This window comes from Lygodium microphyllum, chromosome 3 (assembly GCF_053477565.2).
Source record: "Lygodium microphyllum isolate KBCC chromosome 3, Lygodium_microphyllum_v1.1.10, whole genome shotgun sequence".
Taxonomy (NCBI): domain Eukaryota; kingdom Viridiplantae; phylum Streptophyta; class Polypodiopsida; order Schizaeales; family Lygodiaceae; genus Lygodium; species Lygodium microphyllum.
The window spans coordinates 71,180,156-71,203,145 of NC_141137.1; the positions used below are offsets into that span (position 1 = coordinate 71,180,156).

General features: G+C 40.6%; 1 protein-coding gene across 3 annotated transcripts in view; it reads left to right on the plus strand.

The window, feature by feature from the left end:
• Nucleotides 1–1,210: 1,210 nt before the first annotated feature.
• Nucleotides 1,211–22,990, plus strand: part of LOC148038485 (P-loop containing nucleoside triphosphate hydrolases superfamily protein) — a 62,733-nt gene continuing 40,953 nt past the window's right edge. The window contains exons 1-2 of one of the 3 annotated variants that reach the window (XM_087672670.1): nucleotides 1,211–1,444; nucleotides 2,636–2,778. The gene's annotated coding sequence lies outside the window, so the exon portion shown is untranslated. Of the gene's footprint in view, nucleotides 1,445–2,635; nucleotides 2,779–3,309; nucleotides 3,340–22,990 lie in introns of those variants that run through there. The other 2 variants (XM_087672661.1, XM_087672678.1) reach the window with 2 other exon arrangements.

Genomic DNA, 22,990 nt, shown 5'->3' on the forward strand with positions numbered 1-22,990 from the left:
ATTTTGAGTCTCAAGTAGATATGTGGCTGCAATGTTACGATTGTTAAGGTCATTGGTTTGTCAGGCTCTTTGCTTAGATAGAGAGAAGCAAGTTTTGATGAGATTTCAATGTACTACTTGACCTTGAGTCAAATGTCAACTCCTTTGGTCAATCATTTAGTTAGCAGGTCACCGGTTTCTAAAATATAGACTTTGCTTTTTGTGAGCCTTATATAAAGAGAGAGTTCTTTTTTGGGTTCACATATTTCTTTTTGAATTAAACAATGTGGATTGTTATGTTTATGACTAAGAATTTGCAAATCCTAAAGGTTTAACCTTTTACTTTAATTTTGGAAAAAGGTGTGGGCAGAAATGGGTGAGGAAATCCAACACTAGTGAATGTTTCGATGAAATAATATTGAGGAAACATATCTCATTAGATTGATCTTGAACCCTCAAATCAGGCAAATTGGATATACGTCTTTCAAGAATTTATAGTGTGTTAGACATTTCCTTATACAAGCTAAAATCATTCTAGATAGAAATGTAATGTGATATCCTCATAGATTTGAATCCATTTGGGTTGTATAAGGAAATGTCTAAGAGGGCCATTTCACGGGCTTGCTTGATAAGGTTACGATCGTTTACAAGCGGCAAATTGGGCATCTTTACAAAGAAATAGGAAATGATACTTCCATTTTATTCCACTCCTCTATCCACGTTTAGCCCAATAGATGTTGCTTCACGATAGACAAGGGAATAGAGTGATTTTACTCTTCCTATATTTTTTGTATGTGCAAATAAGTAGTAGGTCGGTGGGGGTAAATTTAGGTCCCCTCAATCGGCATAGCTATACCAAGGTGAACAGAGATGGTATCATTTTTACTTTCAAGGCCCTCATTTTATGTAATTGCTGCAGTTTACGCGCAAAAGTTCTCTAGCACAATGTAAGTTAGATGACACTACTTTCCCAATCAATGACACTGCTTTATAAGGAAATGTCTAACAGAGTGTAAATCGACTACACCACTTTCCCAATCAATGGCAAGGGCAAACCTTTTGGGTTTGGAGGAGTAGGAAGAGAGACGAGTTCACACGGCAGGCTGGCTGGCCGCGCGTGAACACACGCTTCCCTCCTCAGAAAAATTGCCCGCCAAACGCCTGGGTACTTGCCTTTTTGTTCCTCTCTCTCTCTCTTTTTTCCCCCCGCCCCCCCCCCCCTCTCTCTCTCTCTCTCTCTCTCTCTCTCTCTCTGCCTCTCGCGCGATCGTTTGAAAATTGTCCCTAGCCCGCATCCTTATCGAAATTGCCATCGCCCTCTTCAGAGAAAGAGGAGGAGCTCAAGATCTGCAGAACCCCTTCGTCTAGCATATCTACAGGAGGCTCTTATCAGTTCGCCCTTCCTTCCACTTGCAATGCACTTGAAACCACCAGCATCCTTCCCCTGTGGTGCCTAAAATTGCAAGTAAGTCCTCACAATCCTCACATACATTCAAATTCACAGGCTAGTTTCCGCTAGTTGCTCACTGTTATCTTCCAGTCCAGAATTCAACGTTTTTCTGGTCATTGCTTGGTTGGCATTCTTGGTTAACTTCTTCCGAAGCATCTGAATTTGGTCTCATTAGAGTGGTTTCCCTCCGTGCCTCCAATCTTCGCATGCTCACAAAAACTTTTATCATTCTCTTTGCAATGTGTCTGCATGATTGCCAATGGTGTAATAGCACATATTTAGAAATAGACATGCCCAGGAATCATTAAGCGCAGCCAATGCCTATCTATAAAGAATTGCGTATGTAGAGAATTTGCAGCTAAACTCGCTCGTTACAGAGTTTTCTAATCCTCTGACTGAGCATAAACCACCTTGCAGTTCAATTGCAGGAGACCCAAAGTGCCCCCACTGATCATATCTGCTCAGAGGAGGGAGGGATCGAGGGCTTTTATCTCCTCAGCTGGCATTCTTGCTCCTCGCGGCAGGAATCTATTTAGCACCCTTCATTAGCTTCCGCCAAACGGTGGGTGTTACTGTTACCAATGCAAGACAACGATGCAGCTCACACTCTCCACAACCCTGCTTTCAGCCTAGTGGGAGAGCTCTCCATTTTAAGTTGCCAGTCTGATAGGATATGCCAAGACCCTTAGCCACTTATTCGTCATCAGCAAGTCAAATTTAGAAACAATTGTAGCCTTTTTGTGCTAGGACCAAATTAATTTGTTCTTCACTGGTTTTCTAGCTAGTCGGGAAGTTTTATCATATACCTAGCCTTTAATTCGATAGGATTGCTTTCAGGGTTTTTGGACTCTAGATTGTTGGATTTCAGGATTTTGTTGGAGTTCCAAACCTATTGCTGCAGTCTTGGTGCAATATTGTGCAATGGTTCTCTTGTTTTAGGTCTGTAGAAAATGGGACATTGGAAATATTGGATGCTTCCAAAACCTCTAGTTTGAGTTCTACTTTCTTGTTTCTAGAGTCATTTTAGGAGCAATTCTAGACCTTTCCAAGACTTGATAAGTGGTTCACGCTTAGCAATTAGCAGTTCAATTTAGTAGTTTAAAAATAAAAATAGATATTCCTATGATCTTGTAGGTGTTCTAATCGCTATATCAAAAAGTAATGCAGTTGAAGTATCAGAGCTCAAATGTCTTGGTTGTTCCTCAGGTCTGATTGCACTTCCTGACTGCTCTAAAGTCTGCATTTTGCTGCTCTCCTGATCTGGCTGGTCTGGGTGTCAACTTTGACAGCTGGGCAGTAGTTTTCAGCAGCTGGAACGCCTGTTCATCTGCATTTTTTACAAGCTATACGTGCGTTTTCTACTTTCTCATCTTGCATTTTCATGTCCAGTCATTGATTTGGCTAAAACTGCTGATGTTTTGAACTTCAGTGCAGCCACTTTTACTTTTTCTCATCTTGCATTTTCTTGTCCAGCCATTGAATGCTACAGATTACTGATGTTTTGAACTTTAGTGCAGGTGTTGGTTCCATCAGCTTGCGTTTTCAGCCTCTTTGTGTTTTCCAGCCTGATTTCAACACTGTCACGAGAAGGATCACATGTGTTGGTTGTCTTGCCTCTGCTCACCACACGCTCTTCACATTTGTTCCCATCTCTTGTCTCTAGTTTGAACTTCTCTCTTTTCTTGACTTGTTGAACTCTTGGCGTTGGGCTGTTATTTATGTGCCTATTCTCTTTCAAAACCCTATATATCTTCTTTGTAGTGATGATAGCTTGGTTTGTGCAGAAGTGACTTTGATACATTGTTTCATGATTTTCCTTGCATCCTTGAAGGCCATGTCCTCTTCCATTCAATTGAGATGAAGACAACTACGAGGAAACAATCCTAGATTGGGATGATGATGATGCAAAGGTATATTTAGCTCTTCTTTGGTGCATCTCGAAGGAAGTCTTATAGGTGGTTACATCTTGCAAGACATCTCCAAAGGTGCGAGAGAAGCTCTAGCTTATATATGAGGATCGATTGAGTGTGAGAGCTATTACTCTCTATGGCTTGTTGTGGACTATTTGGTTCAAGATGATTGATAGTATTTAGTCATTTTTGATTGACATAGATGTAGGATTAGCTTTGCCAATTTGCTCTTCTCAAAGCTCATCTTGCAGGGATTGTAACTCTACAGGCTACCTTTGGAGTTTGATGGTGTTGCCAAACTTAGTAGAGGCAGCTTTGCAAGGATTGCAAGAAACTAGTGGCGTTGCGGAAGGAGGAGAAGAAGATGAAGGAGACGGATTAGGATTTCTTCGATGAGTCATCATCCTTAAGCTTAGACTTTGACTCCAACCATGTGGCGAAGGCCATGTGGGCATAGAAACATAGGATGGCCATTTTCTAGCTTCTTGTATGAGTCCCATGCTGTTCTTGTATCATCCTAGTCTTGTCCCCATGTTAGAGCTCCCTCTCATGTTGATAAGAGGTGGCAAATTCTTGTCCCCATCCCCATTTCCCTTCTCATTCTTGTTCCCAAAACTTGTCCATGCTACTATGCATGCAGGCCTTTGTAGCTTTCTAGCCCTAGTAGTGTTGTCATTCCTCATGACTTTGCAATGCTAGAGAGGGAGTTTGAGAGGGTGGTGATGGGGCATTTGAGTCTTGTAAGTGTGGTGGACCTTGAGTGTGGCTTTTTACATGCATCAACTAAGTGTGGTAGATTTAAATCCTAGAGTTGGTTTGGCTTTTAGGTTCATGATGGGATGTTTCATAGAGAGTGGTCTTTGCTCCTAGTTTGCTCTCGCATGAGGGGTCACTTTGGTGGTCTAGCCAAAGGTGGGGAATCCATGGTTATGATAGTGCTTTTTGTGAAGTTGGTTCTTGATAAACATTGATATTTAGTTGTTTCTACTCTCTATGATTAGGGATTGTTACAATTGACCCCGATATCAATATCTTTCCAAGGCACCTTGGTGGTGGCTTGATTGCAAGCTGGTTGGGTATCTATGGTTCTATTTGATTGTCATGGTGGCATATACTATGGTGTCAAAAAGTAGTTGCAATGATGGAAGCATGAGAATTTGCTATAATAGATAGCATGACACAAGAGAGAAGAGAAAAGAGAAACATTGCAAAGATATAAAAAACATTGCACAAAGAACTTAGGAGAAATGAGATGCTTGAGAAATGGAATCCATATACCAAGACATAAGACAATCCAAAAATGACTTAAATTATTGGTTGTGTGGGCATTGCATTGATTTTCTCTCTCCAAAGAACAGTTGTAGGTGTATGTTGAATAAGTGACAAACAAGAAGAGGAAGTGACCAACTGACACAGATTCGCAATCTCATGATCATGTTGGCTAACATTTGGAGCCACCATAAATATAGCTCGGCCAATAAATACAACTAGTTATATAAAATACATAGAATAATCAAGTGTTGCCTAGTCCATTGGAACATGCATAAACTCAATGAGTTGATAATATTTGCTAATGCCCTCTCTCCAATCATGGGTGATATGGTATAATACAATATACAATGATAAGGACTCATCATAGTACATACAACAACGATCATTAGATAGGACCATGGATATCCAAGCAGTGGGTATACTAGCCATTGGTAAGGTGCCTTGTAGAGAATGTGATGTCGATGTTGATTATACTAGCTCATGAAAAGAACAGAAGAATCATAGCTACTCGTGATATTTGTCAACAATGTCTCTAAAGTAGCATACATGACCATCTTGTTACCAATGTTGCAATGTATAAACGATCGTGGATTTGTTATGATAGATTGCACAATACGAGAGGAGAGAAAAGGGAATCATTGCAAAGATATGAAGAACATTGCACAAAGGACCCAGAAGGAAAGAGATGCTTAAGAAAAGGAATTCGTATATCAAGACATGAGATAATATAGAACTTTGAGTCATTGGCTATGTGGGCATTGGCATCGGCTCCCTCTCCAATGAAACAATTGTACTATGTTGAATAAGTGATAGACAAGAGGAGAAAGTGGCGAGTCTAAATAGGCCCAAACTCGTGTCCAATATTCAGAGCCACCATAAATACAAAGGTCAGTTTGCAATTACAGTAGTTGACTAGATAAAAATGCATTACATAGTCAAGTGCCACATAGGTAGACCACATCAAGAAATGCCTAGCCCATGAGAACATGTAGTTTCATCATTGTTTTCATTGTATCAATCACCCATGATTTGAGAGAGTGTTAACATTCCATTGACCATCCATGGAAACAAAGAGAGAGTTGATAGAAAGGTTGTAAACACAGAATTGAAAAGAAAAACAAGAAAAAATGAGCTCAGAGAGAATGAACTTAGGAAATGACACTCACTTTTTGGTTTTTATGAAAAGAGTGTCATACTGTTTTTCACAAGTAGAGTTTCAATGCTTGCTTTGATGCAAGTAGATTGTGCAAGCAACAGCATGTGTGGATGAAATCTTTGTAGGCCTTAGGGCTTTTATGAGGTGCTCTTGCATTCTCCTTAGATGCTAGTGCGAAGGAACATCCTAACACAGAAACACAAATAATGCTGCATGAAAAAGCATAGATTGATAGAAAAACACAATTAGGGTTAGGGTAGCTTAGAGACAATGAACACAGAAAATGAATAAAGTAATATAACTATTGAATATACAATGCTCATGTTGTAAATACACTATGTAATGAATGAATATTGCACCTCGAACTCTTGTATGATGTATCTTAAGGATCAAGGTAGGGGTAATGATTTGGAGAGTGTGTTGTACTTTGAATGAATCTTGAATCGTAGCAAGGCAGCCTTCAGATGTTGAACATTAACAAATGCAACCAAGAAAGGTTGAATCTATTGTAGATGACAGTGTAGGAGAGAGAAAGACTAAAAACGTAGGTGAGGAGAGAGAAAGACTAAAAATGCAAGTGAGAAGAAAAAGACTAAAAATGCAAGTGAGGAGAGAGAAAGAAGCTAATGTAGGTTGTAGGAGAGAAAACGCAAAAGAGAAAAATAGTAGCGATAGGTTGAGGAGATGATATTGATAGTTGGAGAAGAAAGAAAATTTGTAGAGCAACAATTGGGGCTTGCAAATTCAGTAATATGTTGACATGGCATGCTGTACAACAACAGTCGGATGACGGACAATAGTAGTCGTTTGGTTGAAAACAATAGTAAATTGATGATGAAAGGCTAGAAACATGCGCTAAATGATTGAAGATTGCAATGGATAGCTTGGATCGTGATGTCCTTTGCAAATGGGGTGTGAGCAGCAAGTTAAAAACATTTAAAATCTACAAAAATGAGATTAGGACTGAATGGAGGGTAGCATATCTATTTGTAGAAGGTTTGGGCCCTTCCAAGTGGGTTTGTGCTTATGGGATATAGACACTTTTTAGAAATGTATTTTTAAAAAAATAAACAAGGTTTTTTTTCTTAATTAAGCATATTTTGGGGTTGTTTATGTGAAGCTAATGCATTTTTAGCTCAACATCTTCTCTTAGGCCCAACAACAGTGCCATGGAAAGTAGGCCAGTCAAGCTTTTTTAAAAAAAATCTTTTACTTCAAGGCATCCCATTCCAAAGCAACCAGAGTATCGAACAAAGGGTGCACATTGGTTGCCCAATGGTCTATTAAGACTATAGAGACGATGGTTATCTTACCAAGGGGGTCCAAGTGATCATCCTAGAGAGACCAGGGCATCAGACAAAGGGTGCATGACGGTTGCCCAATGGCCTATAAAGTCGTGCAAATGCAGATAGAATCAACTATGGACTTTTTTTTTGAGGGCATTGTAGTTTTGATAGATTTAATATTAAGTGAGGGTTTTAAATCAAGGTTTGTTCTATTGAGTATTTGTGCTCCAAACGAGAGAGTGATAAGGGATGGATCCAAGATCTTCACAAAACAAGCAGACTATCCCTACCGTTACTAGGTGTCGGTGAAGAAAAATGGCTAAGGTGTGGGTGATCGGATTGTTTGCAAGAGCAATGACACTCTGGTTGTTGCAGTAGATAATGTTGGGTGAGTCACAAGGGAAGTGAAGCGTTGCCAGTAAGGTTCTCAAGTAGATTGCCTCAGTGGTGCCATCGAAGAGAGCCCTATACTCAATCTTGGTCTTGGAAGCTACCATCGTCTCTTGCTTATGGTTGGACTAAGAAATGGGAGCCTTGCCCAAGATGAAGAGATAGCTGCCATGGGAATGTCAGGTGTTAGAATCTCTTGCCTAATCAGAATCAATGTATCCTTTTAAACATAAATCAGAATCATAAGTGAGGCCACAAGAACAAGTACACCATAAATAACACAACACATGAAGATGTGTAATCCAATGTGACATTTTAGGTACTGTGAAATATTGATTGAGAATGATGAGTAAGTTAAGTTTGGCCTAGTATGAATTAACAAAAGAAGTTTTTCTATAACAGACCTATAGGTATGCGTATCGAAGGGTTGACTTAGAGTATCCTTCGACAAGTGGACAGTAGGATTGAGAGGCGTGGCCATTGGTTGTGTTTGATCCATAGTGAACTTTTTCACGAGTTGAAGTGCATTACCTTCAAATCGAACTATCTTCATCCCCAAGAAGTAAGACAACAAATTGAAGTTTGTCATCTCAAGGCTCCTAATGATCACCTTGTTCGTTCGAGGATCAAACAAATAGTAGGCTTTCACTTCGGAGGAATATTCGATAAAGATAAGGAGATCAACTTGGTGAGCGAGCTTTTTTATCTTATCATCGAGTGTGTGTGTGTGTGTGTGTGTGTATGTGTGTACAACACTCCAAGACTTTGAAGTGGGATATGACAAGTTGAGAGTCAAAGAATGTCTTGTACGGGGTCTTTTGAGGAAGAGCCACAGTTGAGGCACCGGTCGAGGATGTATATATAGTGTTAACAGTCTCAACCCAAAGGTGTTTAGGAAGCTTTTTTGTGAATAACATAGAGCGTGTCATTTCCATGACTATTTGGTTCTTACGCTCTATGACTCCATTTTGAGAGGGAGAATTGGTAGAGGTGAGTTGGCAAGAGATGCCATGTTGCTATAGAAACTCAAAAAACTCGTAAGAGATAAACTTACTACCACTATCACTCATGCAACCAACATGACGACTCGTCTAGTTATGAACCAATAAAACCCAAGCAGAGAAATGTGAGAGCTTCGAACTCATGCTTGAGGAAGTACGTCTATATGTATCTCAAATGATCATCCACTATTAAAAAGAAATACAACGTGCCGTTCAAGGCGGCAGTGGATATGGGTCCACAAAGATCAATGTGAATCAATCTAAGAGGTGCCTCAACTCTATGTGTAGACTATTGAGAAAATGGGATATAGTATTGCTCCTCAAGCTGACATGCTTCACAAACATTTTGAGCTAGCTTCAAACAAGGAAGGCTCTTAATCATCTCATGGCAAGATCGCTCATAAGGAGAGTCATAGCCAAGATGTCCTAGGCGGAAATGCCAAAGATACTCATTGTTCGTAGGCTCTTGAGATATGGCTAATGCTTGGGAGCTATGGAACACAGAGCCCTTGATTGTCGGCTTGGTAAGAAAATGAGTCATGTGGTATAGGCCATTAGGTTGTGCCATATCGTGAGCAATCACTAAATCAGTCAGAGAGTCAAGGACCTTGATTGTGGTCATTGTAAAGAAAATTGCTCACCCCAATTGGCAAAGCTGTTGAACAAATAACAAGTTCACTCCAAGCTTAGGGACATAATATACATTTCTAGCAAAGCTAGATTTGGACCCTTGTCAATGGCAAAATTAACGCAACCTTGAGCTTGGATCTTGATAGAGGAGATGTTTTCTATGCAGATCCGCTTGTTAGTTGCAGGGGCTTGGATATGGAAGATGTTCTCTATGGGAGTCATGTGATGTGTGACTATCCATAATTCAAATAGGTGTTGATGTTCTCGGTTGTGACGAGTGGCCCTTTGTGGTAACCTTGTCGAGAGGCAACTCATAGATGTGGACGAGACTTGTATCAGAATCCGGATGTTTCTACAGAGACGATGTGGGCCTTTGCAGATCAGTCAGACAAGCCCTTTGGAGTTGAAAACGTTGTTGATTTTGATGGCTGATTGGTGGTGGTAGTGCGAGTCTAACCTTTCCACTGTCCCTTGCCATCAGCTTGTGCCTTCCATAAGGGGGATTGCCCAATTGAGGGGTGTAGGTTTGTGACTTGGGTTTTGGTGCTGCACCTCTTGTCTTTGATCAACACTTGTCAAAATGGCTAGTCTTTTGACATTGTTAACAATATCTATTCTTCTTAGGTACAATTTGCCAGCGGGGTTTGAGTTAAGACTCGGAGTTTGCTTGTGATTTCCTTGCTTGTTTTTGATTTTGATTTTGATTTGATTTGAAGTTTGATTTTATTTATCCTTACCTTGTTCTTTCTGAGAATGAGCGACAAGAGTTCTCTTTGAGGGATTATTCACATGAAATTGATCGAACAACCGTGCATAATGCAATAGTTGACACTCAAATTTATAGAATGTGGGTAAATTGGATAAAAATCACTTGCTGTACAAAATTGAAGTATTTATGCAGCAGCTTGTTAAGAAACATTGTGATTGATTGTTAGAGGACTTAGGAGTCTCTATAGTGGAGAATTTGGCAAGGAGATGCTGATACTCAGCCAACTTGACTTTCAAGTCATCTTGGTCAAAGATTTCGAAGTTTTGAAGCTCATGGTCAAGATTTATTCGACGGGTCCTATTTTGGGCTGTATAGCGGTTAGTCAAGTGTGGCCCTCGCTTTGACACTAAGTCAAAATGTTGAAGCTGAGAATGAAACTCAGACAATAAGTTCTACATCAGCTCGACAATAGTGGAGTTATTCCTAGCCTTCCATGAGCGGACGATCTTTTTGTATGGAACAAGTGTTGGATCAGGTTGGGGTTCCAATTCTCGCACAAGGTCCCATAGGTTTTGTGAGTCAAGGATATGTCTCATCAAGTTCGACAAAGTTGTAAAATTTGATTCATTAAAGCGAGTCTTGTCATTGAATGCATGCTTGGTGAAAGATGAGGTAGCACCATGAGATGTCGAGAATATGGGGTAAGATGGATGTGGGAGGATAAGATGGTGGTGGTGGAGGTGTTTGATAAGGAGGGGAAAGAGGTGGGTAGGCAAAAATAGGTTGTGAGTGTCCAATGAGTGCCGATTGATGTGGAGGCAGTGGAACATGAATATTTTCATAAGTGCCGGTGGAGATGGAGGCATTGGGACACGTAAGCCTTGTCCAAATGTCGGCTGGGACACAACATAATGACTAGAAGGTCCACTAGGTAATGCTATGGAAGTAAATTGTGGCACCAATTGATCCACACTTGGGAGAGATTGGGGGGAATACCCAGGCTGCAATGATCCCAAAAGCGTGTGAGGAAAAGGTGGAACACCATCTGGGTGAGAAAGAGATGAGGTCCTAATAGCTGTGCCTAAGTTTGAAGAACCCCTCGGGGTGGTGAATAAAAACACATGTGATTCTACATGAGATGCAACGTGCGGTGCACTTAATGGAGATTGAAAGGATGTGACATCGGAATAAGAGGATGGGACGGGAGGGAGATTAAATGGATTTGTGATAGGTGTAGATGTGGAAAATAATGTGGGTTTCTTTTGTCCATTAAATTCATTAAATTGAAATGATGATGATGAAGATGCACTTCATTTTGACCTTTGAAAACAAAATTGCTTGAAGGAATAGGAGGGGAAGGAGTACTCACGGTTTTTTGTTTCAATTGCTTACCTAGTCTTGAGTTCATAAAGAAATATTTATTTTTCTCATTACTCATAAATCGGAAATTGTTTTGCATATGTCCTTTATCATGAAAATCATCCATACCAATAGAAAAAGGGGAAGTATCATTAACACATTTGGAAATGGTAGACGTACTTGGCATTGGAGAGAATAAATATGAAGTCAATGGGATGTACTCTATGTTAGTTTCCACTTGCGGATGGCCAGTCGTAAGTGGAGATTTTGCCCTTCTTGCATGGTCAGTAGATCGGTGCATCGAATTTAAAGGGTGAAATTCAGACTTACCTTCTATCTATTGTTGGGCTTTATGCATCAAAATGAGATTGTACTCAGCTGGAGTGATCTCATAAGGTCGTGGGACTCCATGGTAGTCCAATGTCAGTCCGACCATGTGGGAGCTTGTGAAGCAAGCTGTGAGGTTCACTCTGACTCGTTTCTTGATGGATTTAGCTCGGATGTGAGAAGTGGTGTAGAAGTACTATTCGAAGTCATCTGCCCTTTTGTTGTTTTTGCTTCTTGTGTAGCTTGCAGATCAAGGCCTAGGTTTCTCTCAAAGAACTCGGCTTTGTTACCATGTGAAGAAAATACCCTAACATAGAAACACAAATAACACCATGTGACAAAGCACAAACTGATAAAACACAATTAGAGTTAGAGTAACTTAGAGACAACGAACACAAAAAATGAATAAAGTGGTATAACTACTGAATACACAATGCTCACGTAGCAAACACACTATGCAGTGAATGAATATTGTACCTCTCGAACTCTTGTATCTCAAGGATTAGGACAAGGATAATGAGTTGGAGAGTGTGTCGTACTCTGAATGGATCTTGAATCGCAACAAGGCAGCGTTTGGATGTCGAACATCAGCAAACACAACCAAGAAAGGTTGGATCTAATGTAGATGGCAGTGCAGGAGAGAGAAATACTAAAAACGTAGGTGAGGAGAGAGAAAGAAGCAAACATAGCTTGTAGGAGAGAGAAAACAACAGTGACAGGCTGAGGAAATGATGGTGACAGTTGGAGGAGAGAGAAAATTTGTAGGGTGGTAGTTGGGCCTTGCAAACACAATAGTATATTGACGTGGTAGGTTGTACGACAGCTGGATTGCAACCTCCGCGAACAGGGTGTGGGTAGTAAGTTGAAAACACTTGAAACTTGCAAAAACGAGATCAGGGTTGAAACCAATATACCTATTTATAGAAAGTTTAGGGCCTTATAAGTGGGTTTGTGCTTATGGGATACAGACACTCTCTAGAATGCATTTCTTTTTAAATAAACAAGGTTTCTTCCTTAATTAAGCATGTTTTGGGGCTGTTTAAGTGAAGCTAATACTTTTTTAGCTCAACAATGAGATGCTTTATTGGCTAAGCTACCTTAGTTTTTTTTGACTATGCCACATTGGTACATGTGCCTTGGTGGCCCTTGGTAAACTTCCAATGTCTACTTCAATGTGAATGTTCCATGTAGGTGGAGATCAAAGTTGGCCTAGCGGTATTTTGGCCTTTGTGATTTTGGTGCTAACAACCTTGCGTGCTACTAATCGGGATAAATTATTCGGAGTAAATTATGTATGTTGTGGGATATCAGCTGTAAGAGGCTTGATTGGTTGTGCATAAATTACTCTGGTATGTGTCCATTGTTTTCTAAGCTCAAATGGGGTTCCTTTGCAAGTCATCACTTTCTCGTGGGTAGTTGGGTCATTTTATGTTAGAGTGTCCAGACGAAGTATATACAAATGTTGCCCATGTGGTGGGGAATAAGGACATGTTAGTTGAGGACCCAAAGGATGGTGAAACCTCTCCATAGAGGTCTATGAATAAGGGTACACAACCTATGCACTCAGGTGATCAGTTAGCACCTGGTTGGATAGAGGTGCATTTGAAAAAGACCAAAAGCGTAGAGGCTCGATCATCGCAAGTTCTCAACATTCCGATCCCTCAGACTCCTTGTGTACTTATGCGCGAAGGAAGGCTGCATTCCTTTTTGATAATGCTCCTTTTGATGTTTTTTCCATGCTCCAAGCAGAGTGGGAGGTGCTAATGTATATATTGAATGTCCCAAGGACTTGTTGGCATGCCTTGCCTTTGATCGCACAGGCAAGGTCATCACCTTGTGGGATCATAAATGCCCTTGTTCAGCCTTGACAAATGGATTTGGCCCCCTCACTTCGAAGTTTACTCATCTAGGGTAGAATGCTTTTGTAGTTTTGGCAAATTTCTTGGATGATGGAATTCTTAAGGCATTGGCAAATAAAGTCCAAACGAGGTGCGGGCATCGTCATACTTGATTTTGATTTTAATCGTATGGATTGCGACTTGAAATGTTTGTGGGATTTGTTGTCGCTGTAAGCAAAGTAGTATACTACTCGGGTGTCCTTATGGTGGTGCATAATAAACTTCAATCGGTTTTGATTAAGAATGATGTACATGGCCGTTTTATATTGGTGGAAATTGTCTTGTGGCTTGTTGGACTTTATGTGCACAATGCCTTGTTGCATCATCAAGCCTTCTGGAATGAGCTTCATGATTCTTTGTCTTTGGGTAGACCAAGCTTGCTTAGAATATGTGTGTTGGCCTTTCTTAGTCTACCTCGGAGGATTCTTTTATGGATATGCCAGAAAGTCGGGCTTGGAATGCCCTTGCAATGGAGATTTTGAAGTAGGATATTTGGTCATGGCTTTCTCAATCAGCTTTGTTGTGTTTACATTTTATTCGGCCCAATATTTGGCCATGTGGTCTTGATTGGATAGTATCTATGCTATGCAGGAGGATTTCTTCTTACCAAAAATTTTGCAAATGCAAGTGTTGCAGAGCTATGTCTTATCGAATCATTTCTCTTTGTAGCCTGATATGGCGAGTAGCGTATGGATGCTTTCCAAGGTCTTTTTGGCAGATTGTCCTTATGCTTCAACTCATCCTTTCTAAGTCAAGGTATCTTCAAACAATATATGAGCTAATTGTTAGAAAGGTTTCTATGTGATTTTCCATTGGAAGGCTTGGCCTCATTTGATAGATTGCTTCTTAATATACAAACAATAGCAAGACATTGGGATTATAGGGCAGCGTTTGCATGTTGCAGATGATATTTTGGGCTTGGTTCTGTTAGCAGTCATGTTTGTCATGCCTTGTCATCTCTTGCTTGTGAGCCTCAATTTGAGTTAGACGAGGTCTTTAGGAGCTTTGATCTGTCTATCACTTGTTTTGACGGAGGAGGTAGCTCATTCTAGAGCACTCAGATTATTGCATTTTAGTGCATTTTCTTCTCCAGTCAAAATTTTATGTGCATTTCTCGGGCAGTTTTTTGCATTTTTCAGCTTGTCTCACTTGCTAGACATTGTCCACCCTTTTTGGGACTTTTTTTGAAGTATTTCTAGCATTTTTACTAGCATTAAATGTTGGTCGACCGTATTTTTGGCCCCAAATTTCAGGTTGGCCAGTTTTTGGGATATATAGCTATTTATAGCCATTTTTCACTTGGCAGTCAGATATATCATCATTTTTCCTACTTCCTTGGCAAGTGCACTCTCCGACTTCGTCATCTTCCTCCGTCTTCGGTGTTGTCTCTCTTTGTATTCGAGTTTCTTCTTCCGTTGTACACTCTCACGTGGTATCAAAGCATGGTACCTAAGAGAGACACAGAGCAGACTTCTTGTGGAGGAGACCATCCCAGATTGCTAGGTGGCCTTGCCATATCAGATTTTGCTGAAAGTGTAGCTTTTTGCTTGAAGGCGTTTGCTTTTCTTGTGCTGGGTACCTATTTTGCTACCCACTTTCTCTCTTGCTAGAGGCGAGAGGCTTCCTCAGTCAGGCGATAGTCTTCTGTTGCAAATGCAATGTTCTTTGGTCAAGTGATAGCTCTCCTCAGTAAACGCACATAGTCCTTGTGTAGGCAATAGTCTATCTCTCTTAGGTGGATCCTCTACATTGGCTTCCTTGTGATCTTGTAGCCATTTTCTCTCGTTTCGGGCTGTCTATGGCCAAAACACAGATTTCTTGTGGGTGTCTTGCAAGATATCGATGATATCTTAGCATCAATTCTTTGTTGACTCAAAGGATGAGGTCTTTGTTCCTTCCTTTGAGAGATTGAGAGATTTTCGTGCTAGTTCATGTCACGATCAGAGGTCACCTAGCCCATTTGTATGGGATCCCTCTCCTCCCCGTTCTCTCCATGTTTCATAGAAGGCTTGTTTTGCCAGCCTTCATATGCCTTTCATGGCACCCTCTATACAGGTGCTAGTACTCTTTTCTTTGACCAAAGAAGACTTGCTTGATGGTTTCAACTACTTGCTTTGGTCGTGTAAGGTGGAGTGTATCCTTGATACCCTTGGTCTTTGGGAGTTTGTTATCCACCCTATTTCTCGTTTAATGGAGGATCGATCATCGATGGATCGTGCAACCTTATGGGATTGGATCAACTCTAGAGCTTGATCTTTTCTCTTTATGAGCTTATAAGATTTTGTCTTAGTGGATATGTGCGTAGGTTGCGCAAAGTAGCGGAAGTGTGGACAAAGCTTGCTTCTTTGTACCATCAAAAGATGTTTGCTCATCAGATTTGTATACTATGGGTTTTGAGCCGTGTATGTCCCAGTTGACCTATGCCATCAGTGTTGATGCTTCTTTCAAGATTATGCTAAATGGTGGTGTTACTGACCCCTTCCCCCTTGCATGCTTGATCATCAGGGCTGTTAGCAGTTGGATTTGGAGAAAGCTTTTAAGTATTTGGATTGATCCTTGTAGAACTGATGCATACTATGGGTTTTGGGCCGTGTATGTCCCAGTTGACCTATGCCATCAATGTTGATGCTTCTTTCAAGGTTATGTTAAATGGTGGTGTTACTGATCCCTTTCCCCTTGCATGCTTGATCATCAGGGCTGTTATCATGTTATCCCATATGGTGAGCACTGGGCAGTTGATAGGTTTATCTCTTCCTTTTGGACAGCATTTTGTTGCACAATCGTTATAGCAGATGACACCTTCATGATCTTGCATGTAGAGAAGGACAATCTTTGCAAGGTATTGGATGTTTGGACACTATTTGGGCATTCTTTTGGTCTCCATGTTAATGTTGCAAAATCATTCCACATCAGCTGCACTGAATTTGACATGCAGTCCTTGGGATGGTAGGGGGTGGTGGTGCCCCGTGGCAATGTTGTAAGACACTTGGGATAACCTTTGGGTGTTGATGTTCAATCAAAATACTTGTTGGAATGTATCTCTCGAAAGATAGAGGCAAAATTTATCTATTGGAAAACATAGTTATGGCCCTTTTATGTAAGCCTCGAAGTAGCCTAGGCCATCATACTACCCACTCTTACCTACTTTTTTACCACTTTTGCCTTGGAACAATGCTTCTTTGAATACACTCACCAAACATATTTATTTAATGTTGTGATAAAAAGACTTCTTGCATGTAGGTATCTCTTGGATTTCTTGGAGCCACGTCTACACCTTGAAAAGCATGGGTGGTGGGGTGATTTTGGATGTATAGACCCATATGATGGCCCTTGGTGATCACTCTTCAAAGCAATGTGTACCGATCGTGATCCTTGGGTTTAGTTTGCTTTTTTTTTTAAAGATAGAGGTATTGCACATTGTAACACTAGTAAACATGCATCATGGTGGCACGTTCTTAATTTGGATACTTACTTTACCCTACCCTTCTCCATTTTGGTAAATCATTTGGTTTCTTCTTGGAGGCTCGTTCTTTAGAAGGCTTGATGGCATCTTGCAAAGGATTGTCTCGAGGCAAATTCCTTTCAGTTGGAATTGTTGGTTGCCATGAGGACATGTATTTTTGAAACCTCACTTAACATATGGATTAATTTTTAATCACATGGTTAAGTAAATGTTGTACATGTGAGGTGTAATTGGGGCTTGAGTAAATTATGAGCTCGGGACTCTAGGAAATCACAAGATGTCAAAGGCAAAAGTTGCTATAAGTTATGCCGCACAAGTACTTGGTGGTATTTGGTGTCAGTTGTTGGCCTAGGTCATTCATTTGGCCGTAAGTGTCAGTTGTGGTGATACTAGGGAAGTGGCATTTAATGGTACCTAATGTCAATCTGATGGTCAAAGATGGCGCAAAGACACTCGAGAATGGAAGTTACCTAGCCAATTTAGTTATTGGCCAATCAGATTATTTTTCAAGGCTTCGAAATAATATTAGATTAAATTTCAGTATTTAAAGATTGAAAATTAATATTTAATTATGAATAATGCTGGAAAAACCATTTCGAGAGGCTACCACTTGTGAAAAATGCCCATGCAAGATTGAAAAACGTTTTTAAAGGTTGGAGAGAGATATTTTTTGTGTATTCAGCTTGCAAGAGAGAGGAAGGAGATGCTATTGATTTGATTTGCAGCCATTGGAGGACCTTCTAAGACAGCCAAGGGTAGGAGAAGACCAATCGACAGCAGGTGACAGCATCTATAGGTTGTTGAGACAGGGCAACAATAGTAAATGATTGATTTTCTTCAGTTCTTTGCGTCTACAAGTTGGTGAGATAGGTCCCAGCAGTAAATGACAGATTTTCTTTAGTTTTTTATTCTCTTTCTTTTTCATACCAAAATATCTTTTTGATTGTCAATATCAACCCCAGAAAATAGGTCCCAATAGTAAATGACAGATTTTTTTTAGTTCTTAGCAAAGAAAGTTTGAATTTCTCTCTCCTCAGTATTCTCTCTCATCTCCTAGCCTTTCTAGTCTTATTCTGAAGGTTACAGCATTGAGAGCACCAGAGGTTGAGAAATTTCAGATTTCTTTGTTGTAAACCCTAATTTGTAGCAGCAGAAATTAGGGTTTAGGAGTAGCCTTGGGAAGTGTGCCAGAAATTGGAAACTCCAAGACTTGGATTCAATAAGGTTGAAGCTGTTTTTTTCCTATTCAAGTGGAGGGATTAGCAAATCATTGAATTTGGGGGATTTTTCATCTCCATCAAAGTAGGTGAAGGCCAATTGATTCAAGGGGCAAATCAGATTGAAGACTTGCTGGTCATTTTGGACAAGGAAAATACCGAAAGGGATTGGAAGAATCCCATTATAGATCAATTTCTTCTTCAATTAAGTCAAATTAATACCAAAAGGGGTGCCAATTTTGGGGCCAACTTAGCTAACTAGGTGTATCATCTCTTGATTAAGGATAAGCATTGACTGGTTACTAAAGCCAATGCGATTTGGGGCATGCATAAATTCAAGGCTTGGTCGAAAATGGTAGTGATGGAAGGATGGCTAAACAAGACCTCGTTCAAATGCAAGGTCTTTCTTTGAAGAGTGATCATTGGTGGGCTTCCCCTTGCTTCAGACCTTTCTAAGCACCAAATCTCAAATAGGAATTGCTTTTTTAATACAACTTGCGTGGAATCTTTGCATCATAGATCTATTTTTTACCCTTTGGCTAGGAAAATTTGGGCGATAGATATTTGATAAGCGGTTGTTGGTCTATCATTGCGCCTTTTTGATTGAGTTTTTGCTAGGGCCAAATATCCCATTCCAGTGTAGCCACATATGAAGGTTTTGTTCCATTTTTCTAGATTTTGGGATTGTTGGCATAATTAGATCACCTTGAATGCTTACGTCTTTGACTTTGCTTTGGGCGTCCATGGACATGTAGCTAAACTCAAGGGTCTTCTATATTGGCAGTTAGATCTTGTGCAGCATGTTGATCTTTTTCCTAGGAAGGATTTAGCTTCTTGGCATATGGCAATCTCTGTTGCTTCTTTGTTGACTTTTGTACTCTCTTAGCTATTTGATCTTTTGTAAAGCGAGTTTATGCGCAATGGCCTAGAGCCATCTTGTATCTTGTAATCATGTAATCTTGGACTTTTTTTTATAATTAATACAATTACCTATTACATAGAGAGAGAGAGAGAGAGAGAGAGAGAGAGAGAGAGAGAGAGAGCATTATTAATGTCTCTAAAAGACCAATGTGGCGTATGAGGCCAGAGTAATACATACAATGATGGTGCATTTCTCATTTGGTATGAGAAAATGTGAAAAACATGCCTATAAGATTGAAAAGTGAAATAGTGTCCTATAATATCTAAAAGTAAAAGTAGAAAAAGGAAACTCTCCGTCAATGAGATGTCTCTTTTGTAAAGCGACTTTATGCACAATGACCTAGAGCCATCTTGTATCTTGTAATCATGTAATCTTGCACTTTTTTTATAATTAATACAATTATCTATTACACACACACACACACACACACACAGAGAGAGAGAGAGAGAGAGAGAGAGAGAGAGAGAGAGAGAGAGAGAGAGAGAGAGAGAGAGAGAGAGAGAGAGAGAGAGAGTATTAATGTCTCAAAGGCCAATGTGGCCAATGATGGTGCATTTCTCATTTGGTACAAGAAAAGGTGAAAAACATGCCTATAAGACTGAAAAGTGAAATAGTGTCCTATAATATCTAAAAGTAAAAGTAGAAAAAGGAAACTCTCCATCAATGAGATGTCTATCCTCTAAAGAGATGTATCTCTGTATGCTCGGCATCTATCTCTTGGGATGCTCAATGATGGCTCTAATTTGTTTGTGGTGTGGATGTCTAGGTCTTTGTCCGGGTGGACGTGGGCGCCTAGATTGACCAAGTGCCATTGCTCTATCCAATAGGACACCTATAGAAGATAAGGTCTAGTGATGATGTACTCTTGTAGGTTGTGTAGTAGTAGTAGTGGTGTGCGGCATACTTGGTTGTGTAACAATGAAAAAGTTAGTTGACCGCTCTCTATCTATGTGAGCCATGCTGTGGGGGCCTCCTATTTTGTAGAATAGTTGCTCTGTGACTTTGGAGCTCCAAGAGGAAGAAACCCAAGCATCTTTGATCCTCTAATTGCATGATTCGTCTCAAGGGTCCAAAACCCTCTCGAAATAGAAATTGGTATCTTCCGCGTATATTGTAATATACTATGCATCAGTAGATGTAGAACTCCTTTGTCTTTGGCTCTTTGTCGCATAGTGGGCATATGTGTTCCTCTATTTGTATGCCCTTCCATTTGCTTGTCTCAATTCTCAGGTGGTGGGATGAGGTGCATATGTTGGGGGTAAAGGCGCCTCCGCCTAGCCGCCCGTGTATTACTACACTGACAGTCACCTCCACTGTACACTGCAAGTGGCGGGTGCTCGTCATCGTCACTTTATTCTTTATTTTTTTAGTGACAGTTTGAATAAAGGAAGGCTCGGTCACACATTGTGACTGTTGGAGTTTCCATTTCTTATCTCTCTTTTTTGCTCTTGCTCTCCCGCTATAGCTCTCGCGTGCAAGCTTCGATCCTTCTCACCTTTCAATTGGTATCAGAGCTCAGCTTTTCGACTCTTGAGCTTGGCTCGTGGCATTCTCAGCTTCCCATCGACTCACCACTCGCATTGGGTCTCCTTCTCGGCAGCCATATCCGACTCCTTCGAGCTCTCGTCGCTCCCCGGCTTTCCGAGCATCTTTCCGGTCCCTTTGGGTACCCTCAAGGCATTCACATAGAGGTATTGCTTTACTCTTTACAGGGTTTACCTCAGTTTTCAGCCCTCTTGAAACAAGGCAGCCATTACACTTCCAGTTTTCATTTAATATGTGGGTTGCTTTTTTCGTGCTGGAGCTTGTTTGAGGCCTTCCTTGGCTTTAACCGGACCCCTCCGAAGCTTGGCCACCATTTTTTGCAGCCCGAGGACCAACATTTACAATTGGCGCAATCACGCAGCCCTTCCATATGTGTCTTCAGCATTGACAGTCACAACAGCAGCTCTCCCTCTCCATTGGCACTTGGAAAGGCTCCATTTCGGGCATATGAACATGCTTTGATGCTTGGTTTTGATGGTTGATGTGTTGGCATAGCATTTGGACTGATTTAACACTATTTTGAGACTGTTATAACAGTCCACAGGCAGTTTATGACAGTGTTACATTGATATTTGATGCTACAGCTTGTTTGACATTGTCATTTGATGCTCGGTTGGCTTCGTTTGATGCCCGGATGTTAGGGGAATGTATGCCTATTGTTTGGCAACCATTTGGAGCTGATTTTGGTGCTGAAATTCTTAGTTTTAAACAGTAAATCACTGCTGTACACAGTTGGGTTGAAGTCATTTTACTCATGTATGCTTATGCCTATGCTTTTCGGGCTATGTTTCGGGCATATATGGTGATATATTGACACTTGGGGCTCGACATAGAGCTTGGTTTTGATTTGGGATCGTTGGTTGAGCTTGAGCTCGCTTTGCAAAGCATTTGGATGCTCCGTCTTGATGTACTTATGGCATATATGTTGCTTATGTCTGACTGGTCTTGACATGCTTAGCCTATGCCATTACTACATGCTAGTTACATTGTTTGGAGCCTATTGCTACTGGAGCTTGGTCTTGGCTTGACCTTGGATTCCCGAAGCTTACTTGAGCTATTTATTGGCTTGCCAGAGTTGTATCTTGGGATGTACTTGATGTCTTACATGCTTATGGATACTACATACGGATGCTCTACTGCCTACATGTCCGGGATGTACCATTGATGCTTGATGTTGGACACTTGTCACTGTGCTTGTACATGCTTTGTTCGAGCTTTGTTGCTTGATATTTACGGCTTTTGTGCCAGTGGGAGCATCTTTGGATGTTTGACAGTCATTGAGCAGGCGGTTTATGCTCTTTGAGCTTTTGAGACTATTTGGGATCTTTTACCCTTTAGGATGATGTATGGTTTATATGTCTTGGTTCCTCTAATGCTTATGAGTTGACTCTTTGCTTTGGGTCCCTCTCTTTGTGAGCTGACACCTACTTGTGTCTAGTCTTGATAGTAGCAGGAACACTTTGCCCCGTTGATTGGGGGGCGTGCCTACTCATTGATAGATGTTTGTATGACATGTTTGGGTGTTGGATTCATGCTTATCGATTGTCATATGTCTATGTTATGTCCGTATGATGTCGGATTTGGTCTTGGCAGTATCTGATTGACCTGGGATCAGATTTTGGCACTGTTAGCTTTCATTTATTGAAATCTGTAATTTATTACAGCAAGCATATATGTATGGACTGACATGGATTTTTCATGCTGAAATATTTTGAAATGATGTACTTTCACTAGTATTTGGTTGGCATCAGCTTTGGTTACACTTTTCTCGCCATTTTCTCTCGATTTTGGTGATTTTTTGGTCATTTTCTGCAGCAAACAGCAAGCAGTTTTGAACTGTCTACAGTCTTCCAGCTTGCATTATGGCGAGCTCGTCTATTGAACATGCTATTTTCAATATCACTAAGCTTGATGGTACGAATTACTCTTATTGAAAGAGCTAGATTTGATAGGTGTTGGTGCAGAAATCGTAGATCAAACCTTTGAGGTTGAGCCGGCATCCGCCTGCAACTATGCCAGATGAGGAATGGCTTGAGCTTGATGAGTTATGCAAGTCCACTATTGTATTATCTCTCACAAAACAAGTTCACTACAATGTATTTGAGGAAGAACAAAGTGTATAGTAGTTATGGGATAAAATCAAGAATCTCTATGACAAGAAAAGTCCAGCGAGTCAGATGTATTGGTTGAAGCAGCTTATGGATTTGCGTATGAAGGAGAATGTGACCATGTCTGCTTACTTGAGCCAGTTCCATACTATACTCAAGAACTTGACTTCGCAGGACATCACTTTTGTAGAGGATGTCACTCCTCTTTTTTTGCTTGGTATTCTTAATAATGAGTCATGGGATGTAATCCGCACTGCATTATGTGTCTCTACTGCTACCTTGAAATTATCTGATGTTGAGAGTGCTCTTCTGCAGGAAGAGGTTAACCATAAGAATTTGGGTGCCTTTCGTGTGTCGCATGCTATGAC